This window comes from Microcebus murinus, chromosome 25, assembly GCF_040939455.1.
Source record: "Microcebus murinus isolate Inina chromosome 25, M.murinus_Inina_mat1.0, whole genome shotgun sequence".
NCBI lineage: Eukaryota > Metazoa > Chordata > Mammalia > Primates > Cheirogaleidae > Microcebus > Microcebus murinus.
Window position 1 is genome coordinate 21378978 of NC_134128.1, and position 12221 is coordinate 21391198.

Sequence of the window (12221 nt, forward strand, 5' to 3'; positions counted from 1 at the left end):
AAAACGAATTTATTTTTGTGGGCTGTGGTCCAAAAAGTTTAAAAAGCCACTGCCTTAGCAGTTTCAGAATGCCTACAGGAGCCATTAGCATATGTCACCAAAAAAGAAAATGCAGCCTTAAAAACAGCACAAGAACTCCCAACAAGAAATGAGCCCAAGGCCAGGCGTGGTGGCTCACACCTGTAATCCTAGCACTCTGGGAGGCCAACGCGGGAGGATCGCTTGAGCTCAGGAGTTCGAGACCAGCCAGAGCAAGAGTGAGACCCCGTCTCTCTATAAAAAAAATAATAAAAAATAAATAAGTTAGATTTCAGTTTCTTGAGCAAAAAAGTATATAAAATTATATGTAAAATTTTATTTTTAATTAAAAATAAAAATAAATAAATAAGTAAGTAATAAAAGAAATGAGCCCAAGAAAATGGAAATCAAATACAGGGTAATGCAACCTCCCTCCCCACCTTGGATTGTGTAGAAAGCAGCAGAAGTATGAAAAATGAAAGAATGGCAAATGCTTGTCCTATCATAACTAATCTTAAATCGTGGTGATTTGAAGAAGATTTGAGACCTGAGAACAAGAGACAAGGAAGAAATGGCACCCAGAAGGGAACAACGCCAACCTGAAAAAATTTTAGAAAAGCAGGAAGCCTGCAATTCTGACCCGCCATCTATGAGAGGTGCTACCTAGAGAGAAAGATCAGTAGTTAAACAAGACGATACTTGCAAAAGTCACATGTAATTAGTTGTGTTTATATGCCTAAATTAACAGTTACTGCTTTGTGTTGTTTTTATTCTTTGCGAGTAATTACTTCTGTTGTTTTCTAAAGTCACGAGTTAAAGAACACCGTCAGGAACTTTTAATGAAAAGGCCTGATGGGGTGGACCTGATTTGTTTTCCAGAATTTGCCATAAGGATGATTGCTCAGCAAACAAGGGCTCCATAGCCCGTACCCTGGTACTGATCATCTCACAAATGGCACTCGAACAGGAAGTGGCCCTGGACAAGAACTGTCTGTTGTTTGCATAAACCATGTGAGCGCTCCAGAAAGGTTGAGGATCTGGTGCCCCAAACCCATATTCTGTAAACATTTGTTCAGTATTTATTTACTTAGCACCATGGAATCTTCTACATCCAAACACTCATACCGACTCAGCAAATGCAAAGCCATAGAGTTAACCGGACCCATCCCCTTGAAGGCAAGGCCAACCCTTGCCTCAAGCAGCCTCTCACCAATATGGTATTCTCCCTGAGATAAATTTTATAAAATAGTTATCTCCATCTTATCACATTTCCAGTGATTTGTTGACTTCCTCTTTTAGTTGGACCCAGCCCAGCCTGCACCTTGGTCTTTCTCTCTCTCTCTCTCTCTGAATATTCCCACCATGTGGGTAATGGCGCTTGCATGAAACAAGAAAGTCACTGATTGTCAACAGTCCACAGTGACCCTTCTTGCCATTATCACCATGGCACTCACGTAGTACCACTCTCTCCCCCTTTCACAAATTCGGCCCTGCTAGGCTTTCTTCTCCCCCTGGTACTCCCATGACCAACCTTTAGCTGCATAAAAATGTTTACAATACAAAAAAGGAAACCTATGATTCGTGCAAGTTCTAAAGAAAGCCTTAGCTATTAGCCCCCTTGAGAAGGCTATATTTCCTAAAATAAAACAAAATCCTCTAAGAATCCTGAGAAAGTATAAAACTCCTTAAGTAAATACCTAAGTGAACTTTGGGGGGAAAAAATCAACCTTGATGCTAAGAAAGATCGTGTGGCATTTGTGGCAATTAAGTCCAATTTGTCTACTTTGGTGGACAACTATTTTCTCATGTGTTTGGCTACCCGGCTTCCATCACCACATGTACACCGACCATTTCTTCAGGGAACTGTTCCTCCTCCACTCCAATTTAATTTCGATCAATCAGGTGCTCCAAGTCCCCACAAGAGGAATGGACCAATGACAGTGGGGGCCTGTCACTGAGGTTATTTGAACTGAAGCCTCTTGGGTCGAGGGGTCAGTAAATGCGAACTGGGAACTGCTGGTGCTACCTTCCATGTTATGAGCTGAAAATCTATCTGGAGTAGAAGAGAATAAGGGCAACTCCAAGTTATAAACAGAGCCCCCAAAAAGAAAAAGCAAGCTGATGACCTCATATGAGTCTCTGAATAAAATTGTTTCTGGAACCAGGCATCCCAGATGTGAGCCAACTCAAGGAATTGCCTTTTGGCTTAAACTAGGTCATATTGGGTTTCTGTCACTCGCAATCAAACGAGTTCTGGTTGGTGTTCCAGACATAGTTCTCCACTCTAAGCCTATGGCTTACTGGGAGAGAGATATCCATTCTGTCTGCCAACCTCCTCCCAGCCAAGATTCAGTTGCTGTGTTTCCTCCTCTAGAAAGCCTTCCCTGACCTTCCAGAAAAAGACATGCACAGCCTCTGTTTTCCTTCTGCCTGCCTCTATCACTTCTCTCTTCTCAGGGTTGGTCTCTCACACCAGATCGGGAACCTCTAGAGGGCCTGGATTCTGCCTCCCCTTTCCATGGCTAGGTCCAAAGCAGTGCCTGACACACGGCAGATATTCCATAGAAGTCTGCCAAGTAGGCCGGGAGCATGGCTCACACCTGTAATCCTAGCACTCTGGGAGGCCGAGGTGGGAGGATTGCTTGAGGCCAGGATTTCAAGACCAGCCTGAGCAAGAATGAGATCTCTCACTCCACTAAAAATAGAAAAATTAGCCAGGCATGATGGCATGCACCTGTCGACCCAGCTATTCAGGAGGCTGAGGTAGGAGGATCGCTTAAGCCCAGGAGTTTGAGGTTGCGGTGAGCTATGATCACACCACAGTACTCTAGCCCAGGCAACAAAGAGAGTCTCTGTCTTAAAAAAAAAAAAAAAGAAAGAAAGAAAGAAAAGTCTGCCAAATAGTTTTTGTTTAATGAAAGCCAAAGAAACTGCCAATAGGAAATATTCAGAAAAAGAAATAGCTATCTATAGAAGCCCACTAAGTAATATCTTCTGATTTAAAGTGATAGGTTAAACACAGACATCTCCCTGGTGAACTGTAAAAGGTATGGGCCCATTATATTTCCACCTTCGTGAGCTCTGTAAGAATAAGGAAATCTCACTTGATAGTTAATTCATTAATTAATGTTTTCATTTGCCCAACAAATATATATTGAGTACCTAAGATTAAACCCTATAAACTCCAAAGCTAGATTGACACCATTTGTGCAGGCCATTCAAAATTGGACTTAGCTCATAATGCCGTTGGATAAAGGAAACTGGGTTTAGAAAATGTGATACATGCGGACCAACACTGCTATTCTCTCTCTTTTGTGCTTTTAGATTTTCCAAATTCTTTTTGATTAGCACTGTGAAAACTGTGTCTGTATTTATTCTCTAGGGTCTTTTGCAGGATCAGAAGCCTAGGAGTAGTTAAATTAAGGTATAAAATATGAATCCCATAGAGGTTGACAAAAATAGGATTTGCAATCTGTGAAATCTATGCTGAGCCCTAAGATTTTTTAATCCACAAATGCAACTGGCAGATTTTGATGCCTTTCAGGGCAGTAGCAGAAATCTGAAAAGTATCCTCTTAAAACTTTCCATAAAACCAGATAGTTATCTCCAGGATTTCACTGTGCTGATCATGTAACCTGATGCATCTGCTTATCAGCCCACTCATCATTATCTGTCCCAGCATCCAGGTGAAGAGTTGAACAGATCTGGAATATTTCATCGGGGCAAAGGTATCAGTCTCAGAGGGAAGAAAAATCCTAAGGGGCCATAGTTGCATCATTTTTTTTTTTTTTAAGTGACAGACTAACAGACATTTCTGGGGATTGCAGAATGATCATTAACACAATGGTAAGCACAGATAGTAACAATTTCTAAAGATCACTCTGCTCCATTAGCAGGAGGACAAGTTGGTTAACAAAATTAAGTTAAATGAATGCAACTGTAGGTAAAATAAAAGCCCTCAGGAGATGTCCAGGAAAATCACATAATTGAACAAAATTCTATTTTCCTGTGACAGTCGGTAATACAACCCCATGGACCAGTAGATCAAGTTTGGACTGTTTTCTCAACAGAGAGTTCATAGTTGTGATTCTGCTGTTAACCATGCCAGCAGTTCTCAACGGGTGGTCTACTTAGCCCTAGGGGGGTCTCCAAAATGTTTTCAGGGGAACCAGAAGTCTTCTCTTTTCCAGTTACGTGTCTATGTGAGGCCACCACAGACTGAACCCCGACACGAGGAGTTAGCTGTTTTCTCTTACTTAACCCAGACAGTAAAGAGATGTATAAAAATGTAAAACAAGCCCACTCTTCTCACATCTTCATTTTACTTTGGAAAACGCAATTATTTTTTCATGAAAATACGTTAGTTATATTAACATGTAATGAATTTATCATGGTGACATTTAAATAAGTTTAATTTATTTATTTATTTATTTTTGAGACAGAGTCTCGCTTTGTTACCTAGGCTAGAGTGAGTGCTGTGGCGTCAGCCTAGCTCACAGCAACCTCAATCTCCTGGGCTCAAGCAATCCTGCTGCCTCAGCCTCTCAAGTAGCTGGGACTACAGGCATGGGCCACCATGCCCAGCTAATTTTTTCTATATATATTAGTTGGCAAATTAATTTATTTCTATTTATAGTAGAGACAGGGTCTCGCTCTTGTTCAGGCTGGTTTCGAACTCCTGACCTCGAGCAATCCGCCTGCCTCGGACTCCCAGAGTGCTAAGATTACAGGCATGAACCACTTGCGCCCAGCCTAAATAAGTTTTAAAATAAGCATTTTTAAAGTGCCCCATTTTTACTTTCTAATAGAGTAAACATCATAGACATAATGCACATAAACGAGAGTATTTTGGGGTCCTTGGTAATTTTTAAGAGGGCAAAGGGGTTGTAACATCAAAAAGTTTGCGCTACTGAAATTAACATTTAACACTCTAGTTAGATTTTTCAGTATTGTCCCAATAATTTCTTACACCTCTTTCCTGCCTTCTCGATTTTATGTTTCATCGGTTCACTAAGCAGGAAGGACTCTTACAAATTCAGCAGGTTAAGTCACAACAAATGAACAATGATTTAGAGTCTACCGTGTACAAAGTGCTATGTAGGTACACAAATGCCAAGACAGATGTCCCTTGAGCCAAGTCCTTCCCTGGAGGTATTTGGACTATAGTAAATTTATAGTCTATAATGCATAAAGAATTTTCATGGATTTAGATTATCTAGGTGGAATGGTTATGTCTCTGGGTACATCCAAGATAAATGCCAAATTTTCTCAGGACAAGTGGCCCTGTCATTTAAAGTAGGAACCCAATTACCTCTTTCCTGGGTTTTTTGAAGTGTGTGGCTATTTATTCTCCACCATGGTGACCAGTGCTCTTTGTAATCATAACAGGACACGTTAAAACATGGACTCCTAATTTCAAATAGTATTCCCACAGAGACATGGCCACTGCAAACGGCTTGTGGCATAACCTCCTACTGCACATGGTGCTTAAAGAGGAGTAACCAGTTTTCTTCCAGGGTATTAGGAAGATCAGAAGATAACTCTGCATAAAACAAATAGGAAATACAAGGAGTAACACTCTGGGAATGAAATTTCATCCTTGGGTCTTTCAAACTATGTTGTCAAATGTCTATGGGATTATGTCCCACTCGGGTCAAGTTGGAAGGATTTCACATAATCCAACTAAAACAGGATCTGTATTTGCTGATTCATTCCCCTGCCAGCAAAAATATTACATGGAGGTGACTACCTACTTAGAAAGCCTTTGTACCATCCACTCCACAAATATACCCTGTGAATCTCTTTAAGTATATAAAGAGATGGTTAATTATTTCATAAACAAATTATAGGCAATTAGTAAGTTCTAACCAGTTGGTTGTAACTGCCACTTTGTATTACATTATTAGAGAAATAAGTTCTGCCCCATACTTCTTTATGGGTTTGTGGATCTCATTTTATTAAAGAAACAATGTATCAATCTATCAAACAATCTATCAATAAACTTCACAGCAGTCTAGGATAATTACACTATTCGAAATCACTTCCGATAGTTTGGTTTGGACAGAATTAAGGAAAAAGCAGAAGCCTTTCCCTCTTGATTTTTGAGTAAAAATCAATCATTGTTTATTCACTATAACTGTTAATATACATAATCCATTAGGAGAGAAATGGTTTTTCAATATATTGGGCGCAATATTTGGCTTGGTGGTAAAAATGTATTGGTAACCACTTTGTTTATTACCTGAATTTTAATGCCACAATTGTCAAGATAAAAAAGAAATTACAGTCAGACCATAAGCCCTATTTATATCCTCTGAACAAGGTAACTCCTCTTATGTAAAGTGGTTTTCCATAAAAACAATGATCAAAGCCTTAGAGTTTGATGGGGCTAAAGATTGGCACATAAGCAAAAATCACTTACCGTGTTTCCCCGAAAATAAGACCTACCCATAAAATAAGCCCTAGCAGGATTTTAAAGCATTTGCTCAATAGACCCCTACCCTGAAAATAAGCCCTAGTGACGGGCGTGGCTGCGCAGCGCATCTGCACAACCCGTGCGTGTCGTCGAGGAGCGGGAAAGAAGACGAGCAGCCCTTCTCCTCTGCTCCATTGTGACAACGACTACCCCAGAGGTGACCAGAAAGGTTCGGGCAGCCCCACCAACAAAGTCAGTTCCCCCTGTCAGGTCCCGGCCACCCTGTGCGTGCTGCAAGCTGAGGCTTTGAGGGGAAAACGACACGTCCCCTGAAAATCAGTCCTAGGGTGTCTACTTGAGAAAAAATAAATGATATAAGAGCCTGTCTCATTTTCGGGGAAACACGGTATTGCGCCCAATGACATTCCTTACAACCCTTGAAAATCAGGGCGACATCATAAATAGCTCATGTCCTTGACGAGCAATGCTGTCAAAGACTAAAAGGTGTTCAGCTCTGGAACATGCTGGAAGCTCTGGAAGCCAGATCGTGCCTATCAGGAAAGCACAAACTTCCCCGCTGTTTGAGAACTTTTCCTCAAGTCTCAAAAGGCTGGGATTTCTCTCATGTTTCTAGAAGCTCGCCGATGCCCTTTCATAGGCAAGAATCAGCAGAGCTCTTGAAACTGTCTCTATGGAGACAAGTGAAAACATGGAATTATACCTGGGGGGAAAAGGCATACCAAAGGCCAATAGATGGACTCCTTCCCACGTACTCATCACATTAGGGCACAGACGTACTCGTCAAGCCGGGAGCTCCAATCACTTCTGAAAGGACACTTCTCTGTAATTGATTGCCAAAGCTTATTTTTCTGGAACTCCTTCACAAAAAGGAGAATTGAAGCAATTTTATAAAGAGTTCAGGAAGGAAATCATTTTAGGGCCAGAAATATCTGAACATAAGGTGCCAAAGTCATTTACTTTTCCAATTGTTTGGATGAGGGATTCAATTCTTCCTTTGCTCATACAGGAACGTCTCTGAAAAATCTTCATTTCCAATGTCATCAAGAAACATCAATATCCTAAGGAGGCCGTGAAGAATCATTAAATCCTGTATCAAGCAACCACGCATTAGATATTTGCGTAAGCACCTACCCATAGTGTTAAACAGAACGGAACACACGATCCAACTGGAATTTTATTCTATTTTCCCGTGGCCCTCATCTAACTGGAGAAATACGTTTAGTTCTTGCCAACAGCACCCTGGGCCTCTTTGCTAAGATCACCATCAGTTTCCTTTTTAAAATAAATCTTTAAATTCAAAATGATTTATTAGTCACAACACAGTAAAAATCTTAGAATTGAAATGGATGTTAGACGTCATATAACCTCTCTTAACTAGGTAAAATTACCTAATGACTTTCACATATGACAATACCATGGTTTTGTAAGTATCATTTTGCAATTCTAAAATCAATTATTGGAACAAGGAGAAGAGCTAAGGACAAAAAGAAAGAGAGAGAGAGAGAGAGAGAGAAAGAGAAAATAAAATCAATTATAATTGACCTATGGAACTATCTCACAAGTGAGTTTCTCAAAGTATACAGTCCTTGAACCCCATATTTTAAAATTTGTGTATAAACTCATCAGCCAGGAAGCTCGGTTTGAATTACTCACATTGGATGTTCTTGGCAGCAGGTTTATGCTTTCTGAGCAGGGTCCTGCCAAGATCTCCAACTCCCACCTGGTGCTGTTCCCCAGAAAGCCATCATATCTTTCTATCAGTTGACTAAACAAGAAACCACCTAAAATCAGTTTTTATAATCAGGTAAGTAACTTGGAACATTTAAGAGCGAGGTTACTGCATATTTAATTATTATCATAAATTAAAGTATGACTATGATCGCTATAAGAAAGCAACAGGAATAGGCGACATAAAGAATGTTTACTTCTGGGAATTGCTTCAGAGTTCATATCACAATAAGGTATTTTACCTGTGGGCAGTATTCATTCTAAAACCCTAAGTGCCTTGGAAGTTACAAAAAAAAAAAATTAATGGCACTGTTTTGTCTCAATTTGACTAAATACAGCTAAAAAATAAAAAGGGAATTTTGAAAATTAAAGACTTTTTTTTTTCCAATTACATGGTGCCAAATGACTGAATTCACTGAACTTTTCAATTAGTTATTTGGGTAGCATATAGACATATGTTAGTTTCACCAGGAATGCGTAATGCATATTAAAAATTATAATTAATCATTGCACATTTGAGATCAAGGCCACTTGTGCTCATAACCTCTCTTCTGCCTTCTAGGAAAAAAACCAGTGAATATTAAAATAGAGTGAAAAAAGATGATACTGTTGTCTGAAAAGGAGCGGATCAACAGTAAATTAGATTGCTGAAAATATTGGACAACCATAAAGATGATATTAAGCAACCTGTAGGTATCTGTTGCATATCTAATACGTAACATGCTGTGTGTGTTTTCAAGTTCTTTGCCTTTGCTTGTCCCGTTTCGTCTGCTTAGAATTCTGTTGGCCACCAGGTGAGCTCCTACTCTCCCTCCAAATATTAATATTACTTCTGTAGAGCATTCTTGGATTCCAGGTGAGTATAAATCACGAACTCCTCTGAGCACGCGCGTCGACTGCAGTCCTTTCCACGTGGTTCTGTGATTGTGATTTCTTACCCTTCTTTGTATCCTTCAGTCCCTAACCCTGTTCCTCTGGAAGAGAAATGCCTCCCTCGACCTCGAAAACAAGCGGCTCCTCGCTAAGTGTGGTCCTGGGCCCCGCAGCATCATCTCATTTGCCTGTGCCACCTGGGAACTTATTAGAAATGCACCTTTTCGGGCTCCACCCTGAACCTGCTTGACTCGGGAACTTCGGTAGGTGGGTGGGGAGTGAGGCCGGGGCGAGTGACAGCAGCAACGTGTGTTTTAACTGGCCCCCCGGGGGTTCCAGAGCATGCCAAAACGTGGGCTTTATCTCTGAAGGAAAATTCCCCTGGTGGGGAAATCAGCTGGCGAGAGGAACCTAAGCCCTCTCCCCTGGGTTTAAACTTGCCCTTGGGAGTCTATCACTCTGCCCCCACTGCTGCAGCCACACGGCTTGCTTTGCCTTGGCAGCGCCCCGACCAAAGGCAAGGGAGGGCCGTGGGTATGTCTTCGTTCCCACTGGCTTAGCTGACACGAGCTACGGTTTTCAGGGACTTCTCTAAATGCAAAGAAGAGCAAAGGTTCAAAAATAAAGAAGGATCACTAGCATGGACATTTTGGGGCTGGAAAAAAAAAAAAAGAAAAAAGTATAAATTTTAAAAAGAATAGATATTTTAAAAATAAAAGAGAGAGAGAGAGAGAAAATGAAGAAGGAATAAACCAAGGACAGTGACATGTGCTGACGATCCTATAAACTTTAGCCAAAGAGAGCTACTGTCCTGCTCCACGTGCGCTCTGCAAAAGGATCAATCTGATCTCCCAGACTACCTGTGCACCCGCACGGCATGACCCATGGCCAACTCAGATGCCCTTCGGGCTAAATCATGTTCCCAAACACGGCTTCATCAGCAAACTCAACTGGACAACATGGAAATAGCCCCGGAGGTCAGACGTCAGAGGATCGGACTGAACAGCTGGGAGACATCAGCGGGTTACTGAAGTTTGCTAGCCTCTCTTTCTGCTCCTTGAACATGGAGATAATACTTTTTACACCTGGTTATCTTAGAGCGAAATAAGATCATTTCTCAAAAAGGCACTTTTATAAGCTGTAAAGCATTGAAGCATCGTATCATATCTGTATATGATATGATATGTACAGAGGCATTATATGTAAACATATTAAATAGAATAACTATGTATATTAGTAACCATATTTATAATTCCATTAATAGTAAGGTTTGTTTGCTGTTAATGCTTATGTGGCAAGTGTCAGTCATGTTCCCAAAGATCTGTAAAACTCATGAAGTTTACTAAAACAGTAATACATTTCTATTTCTGACAAATTTTAAGTTTTATAAAATATATCATATTTTCTTCACTTTAATGTTTTGATTATTAATATCATTGTATTATTTATTAATACTTATCTATTAAATAAATGTCTTATTATCTCTAGGATGAGGAGGGTCCACCATGACCATTTTAATGAGTATTTACTAACCCCTTTATCGACATCTTTGGCTTTCGTGCATAAGAAGCAGACGTTGACCATACGCCCAACAGAAGTGTTCTCTATTTGTAAGTTTTAAGTAAGGCCATAAAAAAAGTGGGGAATGAGTTGTCTTCAGGTAGATCGGCCTTCATAAGGGCATGGCAATGAACTCAGAAGTTAACAGAGATATCGAGAGAGAAAACTCGGTGAGGTTAAGGTTGAGAGAGAAAATCTGAAAAGTAGAAAAGGCAGGACTTTTGTTGAGAATCTTTGTGCTATGTAATGTGCATGGTGTTGTCCATGAATTGACCAGAACTAACTTTCTTTCTTTCCTTCTTTCTTTCCCTCTTTCTTTCTTTCTTTCTTTCTTTCTTTCTTTCTTTCTTTCTTTCTTTCTTTCTTTCTTTCTTTCTTTCTTTCTTTCTTTCTCTCTCTCTCTCTCTCTCTTTCTCTCTCTCTCTCTCTCTCTCTTTCTTTCTTTCTTTCTTTCTTTCTCTTTCTTTTTAGACAGAGTCTCACTCTGTTGCCTGGGCTAGAGTGCCGTGGCGTCAGCCTAGCTCTCAGCAACCTCCAACTCCTGGGCTCCAGCAATCCCTCTGCCTCAGCCTCCCGAGTAGCTGAGACTACAGGCACACACCACCATGCCTGGCTAATTTTTTCTGTATATATTTTAAGTTGGCCAATTAATTTCTTTCTATTTTTAGTAGAGATGGGGTCTCGCTCTTGCTCAGGCTGGTCTCAAACTCCTGACCTTGAGCCATCCTCCCGCCTCGGCCTCCCAGAGTGCTAGGATTACAGGCATGAGCCACCACGCCCGGCCAGACCAGTATTTTGAATGCTAGTTCTCCAGAAAGTGAGTTATACAACACACACACACACACACATACACAATATAAGCCCAAAGGATATTTCTCCATAAGAGGATTACAGCTTTTTAAATTTTCTTTCAATGCATCTCAGTGTTCCCAATGTGACAAATCGCCACCAACGCCAATTGCCCAAGCTGCCATGTCTCCCAAAGCTACCTGCTCTGTCCTGTCTCTGAAAGTCAAGTTCTCTTTCTTGACTTAGCTTGCTGCTTACCATCGCCTGCTATTGTATCCTCCCCACCCGGCTGCAGGCTTCTCTTTCCTCCTTACCTTCCGCTGCTTTTACCTTCTCCTTCCCTTCCCGAGTTCAACTCAAGTCTTCCGGACATATGTCGAAAGCCCAGGGCCACTGGAAACTGCCCCTGCTGCGTGAGACTTCGCCAGCTAACTAAACCCCAGGAGTGATGTGAGCAAAATGGGGAACCTGCAAGACATAAAGGGGACAAATCCAGGTTTAAGAGCCAGTTAAAGTCATTCCTTGGACCCAAGAAACTGCAACTCTGAAGAGAACTGTGTGCATGAAAATAATTCACTCAAAAAAAGGAGATTTCTAGAGATTTTAGGAAAGTACTTTGCCTTCCCTGCCCTCCACTGGATAACCTCCTAGACAACTTATTTTATACCCAATTTGCAGTGGATCTAAAGGTCAGAATTGCAGTCTACAGCCACATCACCCTGAACACACCTGACCTTGTCCCATCTCAGAAGCTAAGCAGGGTCAAGCCTGGTTAGTATTTGGATGGGAGACCACCTAAGACTACTGGAGGTCCTGT